An 8,387-nucleotide genomic window follows, 5' to 3' on the forward strand; every position below is an offset into this window, starting at 1 on the left:
CGTCCGGATTTCGACTGCTCAGCTTCATGGACGCCTTCGTCGGGTACAATCAGATCTGAATGGCGCCTGAAGACGAGGAGCACACCGCGTTCGTGACCCCCAAGGGCCTCTACTGTTATCGGGTGATGCCCTTTGGATTGAAGAATGCCGGCGCCACCTATCAGCGACTCGTCAATAAGGTCTTCAAAGACCAGATCGGGCGTAACATGGAGGTGTACGTGGACGACATGCTGGTAAAGAGCACGCAGATCCCGGACCATGTTCAGGATCTCGAGGAGACCTTCCGCACCCTTCGACGACACCGAATGAAGCTCAACCCGACCAAATGCGCTTTCGGGGTGACCTCAGGGAAGTTCCTCGGATTCCTCGTTTCTCAGAGAGGGATCGAGGCCAACCCTGAGAAGATAAAGGCGATCCTCGACATGCGTCATCCGAACACCAAGAAGGAGGTCCAACAGCTGAACGGAAGAATCGTCGCTCTTAGCCGATTCACTTCCCGATCAGCTGAAAGGTGCCTCCCGTTCTTCAAGACCCTGCGCCAGGCGAACGGTTTCTCTTGGTCGGATGAGTGCGAACAGGCCTTTGAAGACCTGAAAAGGTACCTGGCTTCCCCGTCGCTGCTCGTAAAGCCGCAGGTCGGGGAGACCTTGTATCTCTACTTGGCCACATCTTCTGAGGCGATCAGCTCGGTGCTCATTCGGGAAAACGAGTGTCGGACTCATCAGCCCATCTACTATGCCAGCAAAGTGCTCCACGGCGTCGAAGCCAGATACTCGGAGACAGAAAAGATGGTTTTCGCCCTGACCGTCTCCGCGCAACGGCTCCGACCATACTTCCAGGCCCACGCTATCGTGGTACTCACCAACCAGCCCCTGAGGGCCGTACTGCGCCGACCCGACACATCCGGACGACTCGCTAAGTGGGCGATGAAGCTTAGCGAGTTCGACATTCAGTACCGGCCAAGGCCTGCCTTGAAGGCCCAGGTCTTGGCCGACTTCATCGCCGAATGCCCGACGACCGACCGAAGGTCGGGAGCTGAAGGCCCGGGACGAGATTCGGTCTCTGAGCCAGACCCGATCTCCATCTGGGTACTCCACATCGACGGAGCCTCCAACGCTCAGGGAAGTGGGGCCGGGCTCCTGCTCACGAATTCGGATGGGGTAGTCACCGAATACGCCCTCCGGTTCGACTTCAAGGCCTCCAACAATCAAGCCGAATACGAGGCACTCCTCGCGGGCTTGAGGATGGCGAAGGAACTGGGCGTCGACAGTCTCCGGACATTCTCCGACTCTCAGCTGATCGTGGGGCAGGTCAAGGGCGACTTCGAGGCGCGAGATCCGACCATGATCAAGTATCTTCAGAAGGTAAAGGATCTCGTGGCCCGCCTTGAGCATTTCGAGATCTCCCACATCCCCAGGACGGAGAACGCCCGTGCCGATGCTCTCTCCAGATTGGCAACGTCGGCCTATGATTCTTTGGGTCGGACGTTTGTCGAAAACCTCCAACAGCCGAGCATCGATCGGGTCGAAGAAGTACAGCAGCTAACGTCTGAACCAAGTTGGATGGACCCGATCGTCCGGTACCTGTCCGACGGGACCAGTCCCGAAGATCCCGTGGAGGTCAGGCGACTCCGATGGTCGGCGTCGCAATATGTGATCATGGACGGACGACTCTACAAGAGGTCGTTCTCCCTCCCTCTGCTCAGGTGCTTGGGACCGACCGACGCCGACTACGCTCTCCGAGAGGTTCACGAAGGGATTTGTGGGAATCACTTGGGGGGCAAGTCCTTAGCCTTCAAGGTCTTGCGACAGGGCTACTACTGGCCGACCATGAGGAAGGATGCGGCGGAGTTGGTCCGAAGGTGCGAGCCATGCCAGAAGTATGCCAATATCCAGCACCAACCGGCCAGCCAAATTGCTCCCATTGTCGCTCCATGGCCCTTCGCTCAGTGGGGAGTCGACATTCTCGGCCCCTTCCCGCCGGCGTCGGGCCAAAGGAAGTTCATCGTTGTCGCCATCGACTACTTCACGAAGTGGGTCGAGGCCGAGCCTTTGGCGCAGATCACCGAGCGGAAGATGGAGGACTTCATCCAAAAGTCCATCATCTTCAGGTTCGGATTGCCGCACACCATCATCACCGACAACGGACGGCAATTCGACAACCAAGACTTCAAAGACTTCTGCGCCAGGTTCCACATCCGTCACCGACTAACTTCAGTCGGGCACCCACAGTCCAACGGTGAGGTTGAGGTGACCAACCGAACCTTGCTCCATGGACTCAAGACCCGACTGAACGAGGCCAAAGGCCTTTGGGTCGACGAGCTGGGCTCCATTCTGTGGGCTTACCGAACGACCCCCCGTGTCCCGACCGGGGAGTCGCCGTTCAGTTTGGCCTACGGGACAGAAGCTATGATCCCGCTCGAGATTGGCCTGCCGTCTTCAAGGGTCGAGCAGTACCACGAGCCGGACAACTCTGAAAGTCGGAGGGCCGACCTAGACCTTCTCTCCGAACTGTGAAATAAGGCTCAAATCCGAATGGCCTCATACCGACAGAGGGTCGCCCGGTGCTACAACGCTAAGGTCAGACCAAAGCTCTTCAGGCCTGGCGACCTAGTCTTGAGGAAGGCGGAAGTGTCGAAGCCCTTGGACCAAGGGAAGTTGGCTCCCAACTGGGAAGGACCCTACAAGGTTGCTGACACTTTCGGGCCGAGAGCCTATCGCTGGAGACCCTTGAGGGGAAACCCATTCCCCGGACTTGGAACGCCGACAACTTGAAGCTGTATTACCAGTGAATTCTGTAATCCAATTATCGGAATACAAGTTCAGTGTGAAAAATCGGAGTTCTAACTCTTCAACTACTGGTCGGCGCTCAGCCCCGACGCATCGACGCGGACCTGGCACCGACGATACATCGGCCCCTTACACGAGCCGATGCATCTACAACGACGGGAGTTCATGTTCCCTCTACGGTCGGATTTTCGGGCAGAATCCCTCGGCCGACAGCCGATCGGGCCCCGACCGAAGAAAGGCTAAAAGCCCACGCGACTATTGTCGCGACTTTCGATCGGGCTACGGCCCGTCGAGGGATATTCGGCTTACCACCGTCTATCACACAACGCGACCTTTGTCGCACCTACGACTTGCCGACCGATCAACGACCGGCTGAACGACATTCGGCTTGCCACCGGACGTCGAAAACACCGGAACCCGACGTAGAGCAGGGGGACCCGACTTAATATCGTACCCCCGACACTGCGCCGGACGATGATCGACTAAGTGCATCCACGGAAGTCCGGCTGCCGAACCTTTGCCAGGTTCGGTCGGCTCCCGACTCAACAATGGACCCGATTGACAACTTCGACTACCCGAAGCCGACCTAAAGTCGAGACGCATTCTATCTTCGGGGCTGCACGAGTTGCTGAGTGCTACCGACTTACCGAGTTAGTGATTTGACTTAGTTAGCGGCTCACGTTCGACATTGCGGACATGTTTGGCATTACAAACAAGAGAAGCGAAGGGAAAATTCATTCAAGAATTTTCCATAAACAAAGAAATCTACAAAGTAAGGCCGAAGCCCGATTACATTATTTCCGAAAATAGAAGACAAAGAGGGAAGACGGTCGGCTGGGCCGATCATTCGTCCTAGTCGATCTCTTCGACCGACGGAGGATCGGGAATGATCGGCGTCTCGACTGAGCAGCGCTGGGTCAACGCAGAAGGATGTCCTTCAGTCGGCGAAAGTAGGCTTCAGTCGCAAAGGAGCTTCGGTCGGCCCTGCTCCGGGACGGCTTCCTCCGCTAGGATGACGCCTCCCGACGGCTGGTCGGCTCTTCTTCGGCTCCTTCTTCTTCGGCTCCTTCCTCGGCGAACGGCGGGACGACGCGGCTGACGTCCACCTCCGGGTACAAGGCATGGACGGCGTCCCGACCATCCTCGAACCCGACCCGGTATGAGGCGAAGCCCGATTCGAGCATCTCCTCCCGGTATCGTCGGAGGACCGGAAGTCCTCCACCGCCCGTTCGGCCGACTCCCTCGCCGACATCGCCTCGTCCTCGGCTCGGGCGAGCTCCTCCCTCGCCGACTCCGCCTCGGCCTTCGCCATTTCGGCGTCGATCTGGGCGATGGACAGCTCCTCTTCGGCTTCCGCGAGCTTCTCCAGGCTGGCCCGGAGTTGCTCGCGTTCCCCTTTGAGTTCGGCAGTTGCACCATCCCGTTCGCGTCGAAGGCGGCGTACGGCCCGACCTTTGTGCTTGGCCTCCTTCTTGGCCGACTGCAGTTCGGACCCAAGCCGGGAGACCTCGTCGACTAACTTGGCCTCCGGTCGGCCGACTGCAGGAGTTGTTCGGCCAACATCGCCCTCTCAGCTTCGGCCGCCGCCGACCTCTCCTTGAAGGCTGCCCGAACGTTGCCGAACCTTCGGTACCCGGCCTCAAGTTCGGACATTGTGAAAATCAGCTGCCGATCAAAAAGCTTCGTCAGAATTGCATGATAAGCAAAAATTCCTAAGGAAAATCTCTAAGGAAGAGAGGACCCGAAGCTTACCTCGACCATCGTCGGGTAGAACCGAGACAACATCTCGGACACCTGCCGAGTTCGCAGCAACCCCACATCGGTTGGGAGGAGGATTCCTTGGCACAACCTCCTCGCAAGATCGTGGTCGGCCAACGCCGACGCACCCTCGGGTAGTAGGTGCTTGGAGGCATCGACCGGCCCCCCGATCTATCCTCCTCCGCGGGCTCCATCGGGGCTTTCCCCCGATCAGCTGCCCCGACCGACGGGACTGGCAGCGACGGGACGCTGGAGTTTGATCCGGCCCCCCGTTGCGCCAACGGACGCCGCCGGACGATGTTCGGTTTCCCGAACGTCATCCGGCTCCACCCGCATAGGCGAAGACACCGATACTCCTTCGGCCGCCTCTTCAGTCGGCCTCTCCTCGACTTGGACCGTCGGAGCCGCAAGAGCTATGACCGGCTCCGACTGGTCGGTAGCCGACGACTCGACGATCGGCGGGGCTGGGGTTGGCTTCTTTACAGGACGCGAAGGGCCGGCCCCCGATGCAGGCCTCTTCCTCTTGGCGAACTGCCGAATCTCGGCATCAGTCGGCCTCATCCTCGGTGGTGTCCCTGCAATACCGACAAAAGAGTTAATGGCTGGACCAAAAGCCGACCAAAAGATGGATAAAAAAGAAAAGCCGGAGGATCGGGCGATACCTATTCGGGGACCAGACTCAAGCCGGCGTCATAGAGAGCTTGTTCGGTAACAAGCTCCCTCTGCTTCGGTACCGACATGTCCTTCAGTCGGTGGAAGTCCTCCCGGTCGTCCGCATCCACCCGACTGTTTTCGTTGGCCTCGGTTCGGGTGTACCCCAACGAGAAGGAAAGCCCCAAGAAGAGGAGGAGGAAACAAAAAAAACTGGTTCTTCCATCCGTGAATGGACGATGGAAGACCAGTTATGAAGCAAGACCCTTCCGGGGGTTGAAGAGCCACCACCCTCGGGCTTTAGGGTGGGGTCGGAGCACAAAGAAGGCCCGGAAGAGGGAAACGCGGGGGTTGGTCGGCAAGAGCTGACACAACAGCGCGAAGGAAATGATTAGCCGAACAGAGTTCGGCGCCAGTTGCGCCGGACAGAGTCCGTAGTAATCAAGCAGATTCCGGACGAACTCCGGAATCGGAAGTCGAAGACCCGCGAAGGTCTTCAACATACAGCGCCAGATCGCCAGGCGGAGGGTTGTTGACCCGACCGCCGGCCCCTGGAGCGGAGAGCCGAAACTGCTCCGGGACGCGATAGTGCTCCCGAAGCTGATCGACGTTCGGCCCCGAAAGCGAGGAGGCCTCATCTTCCGGAGCCGATCGGGAGTCGTCGGTCGGGTTCCCCGACCGAGCTCCCTGAGTCGGTTTCCTGGTCATGGTGCCGGAACCGAATAAAGAAGAAAGAGAAGAGAATGAAGAAGAAGAAGAGGATGGGACCACGAACCAGGTGGACCCTCCGGAAGCAAAGAAGAGCTCTGCCGCGACGACTGAAAAATCGCCCGGACAGAGTTTCCCCAGCGAGATGTGGCAAATGTGGGTCAGGGTCCGGAGGTCCTATATATATAGGCCGACCGACGGCCGAGATCCTTCCGCGCCGACCGAAGACCTGCAGATGCGCGACGCGTGGCGACCGCCGGTTGGCGGAGGATTCGGCGCGCCCCGTTCCGGGACGGCCGCACCGCCCGCATTAAATGACAGAGGGGGCGCCGGCCAACCACCTTGACACGCGGCAAGTGGGGCGCGGCTCCGCATTCATGCGCCCCACGCCGGTTCGCGTTCCCGATGGGACGCCGGACGGCGGCCCGCTCTCCCGCGATCGACGCCGAATATCTAGTCGTCTGACGCCGTATCGTCCGGCGCCCGATCTTCTGACGCTGACGCGACGTCTGACGACGACAAGACGTGACGTCTGACACCTGACGCCGACGTGACTCCTGATACCGACTAGACGTCCGGATCGCTGGACATTCATGAGGCGTCTGACACCGGATCATCCGGCGGTACGGTCGAATCTACGCATGCGACAAATCCACTCCCAGTCGACCGGAATTGCTACCCGAATGAAAGCATCGGCCGGCTCACCGCCCGACTTAGGAGTGGAGGGGGCAACTGTTGGGGGATACTACCGACCGACCGCCGGCCCGACCGACTGCCGGAGGGCCCGACCGACTGCAGGAGGGCCCGACCGACTGCAGGAGGGCCCGACCGCCTGGCGGCCTGACCGCCCCCGTTGGACGACTCTGACTGGCCGAAAGGCCGACCGATCGTCGGTCGACCGACTGACGGAACCATCAGCGACTAACAACCGGCCATCCAACGGCCCATCGCCGACTGGGGGTATGTCGGGCGTATCCATCCCGACCGACCGAACCCCAAGGTTCGATGGCCGACTTACATGACGCTCGCCGACCAATGGAGGGGCCCGACACCACTTCGCTGGCTACCGACGTTGGGTCGGTCGGCTCCTCCAACCGCCGTACAGCCGCCAGACGTTGTCAGCTCTGACACGGACATGCGGCACAGTTACCTAGGAGCATTATCCCGCCGAGAGCCGGGTCAACCCTGGTGATTAGACGGCTACACGGCGACATGACGTTTCCACGGCGGCTCTGACGGCCCACAGTGAGTTGACAGTTCCTCACTTGTCCGCGCCATTAATGACGGCGCCATACCGTGCTCCACTATATAAACCGGGAAGGCAACCGTGCAAAGGATCGATCCGCCCGTCTCTTCCACATACGCAGGCTCGCTCCTCTCTCTCTCTCCCTCTCTCTTTCTCAGAGCTCTCCGTCTGCATTTCACTGTTGTCCAGTCACCTCTCTGACTTGACCGTCGGAGGGTCCCCGCCGGAGCCGCCTCCGGTCAGTGCGGACTTCCTTTTGCAGGTGCACACTTTCCGACGATCGAGCGACGAGGCGATTGGCCGCAACACATCTGTAGCAATTTGATGAAAGAATTGATGTAACCAACACGAAGGTTAGGGAACCGGGAGGTTGATATACATTCACATTCCTATAGAAAGAACTCGGTTGCCAACGGCACCACCAGGATGGAAACGATGCTTTTTGACATAAAGGAGTTCGGTGTACGACACCTTAAGATTGTGTTGAAGAGTAAAAGAGTATTTTGGTCTCTCTGAGATTGCAATACCGAACGGTGAGAGATCGGAGGGACCAGAAGGAAATCTCAGATCTAGTTTCTTATTTATTTTCTCCCCTTGTGATCTCCAGCATTCTCGAAGTTCATGTGCCTAAGTAATCATTCCTGACAGTCCTGCAGCTGAAAAATGCTGACCGATTTTCCAAATTATAGCGTATAGGATCATGTGCGTACCATTTATGCACGAGTGGTGGCTGTTCATTATCAGAGGAATGGCTTAGACCACGGTAGCTCTAAGCCTTACGTTAACAGAAGGCGTGCTGACCTCTCCGGTGCATGGATGGTGCAAAGTGCAATGGTGCCTTCAGCGTTGGTTCAAGCCTTTTCAGCGCGCCTACCCGTCAACCCGACTATACTCAGTGGCCTAAGATGTGTAATGTCGACGATCACGAGCCATGGTCCGCTGGGGGACTCTCAGTGATGAAAAAAATATTGGCAATCAAACTGGAGACTGCAGTTGGGCCAACGTTGGGCCTGAGATAACACACTTCATCGCCTAATAGCTTTGTTTATATTTGTGGGATACAGAAATTTTTTGTGCATGATGTGCAATGCAATAAAATTGATGAAAAATATATCATTAAATTATATTGGATATAGTGCAATTAATAATGAAATAGATATTTAATGTCGCTCAATTTTTTTCGTCAAATTTTTGTTGACAAAAAATTTTTTTCTCTCTGTAGAACAAAAAAAACA

This window comes from Elaeis guineensis, chromosome 1 (genome assembly GCF_000442705.2).
Source record: "Elaeis guineensis isolate ETL-2024a chromosome 1, EG11, whole genome shotgun sequence".
Classification (NCBI taxonomy): Eukaryota; Viridiplantae; Streptophyta; class Magnoliopsida; order Arecales; family Arecaceae; genus Elaeis; species Elaeis guineensis.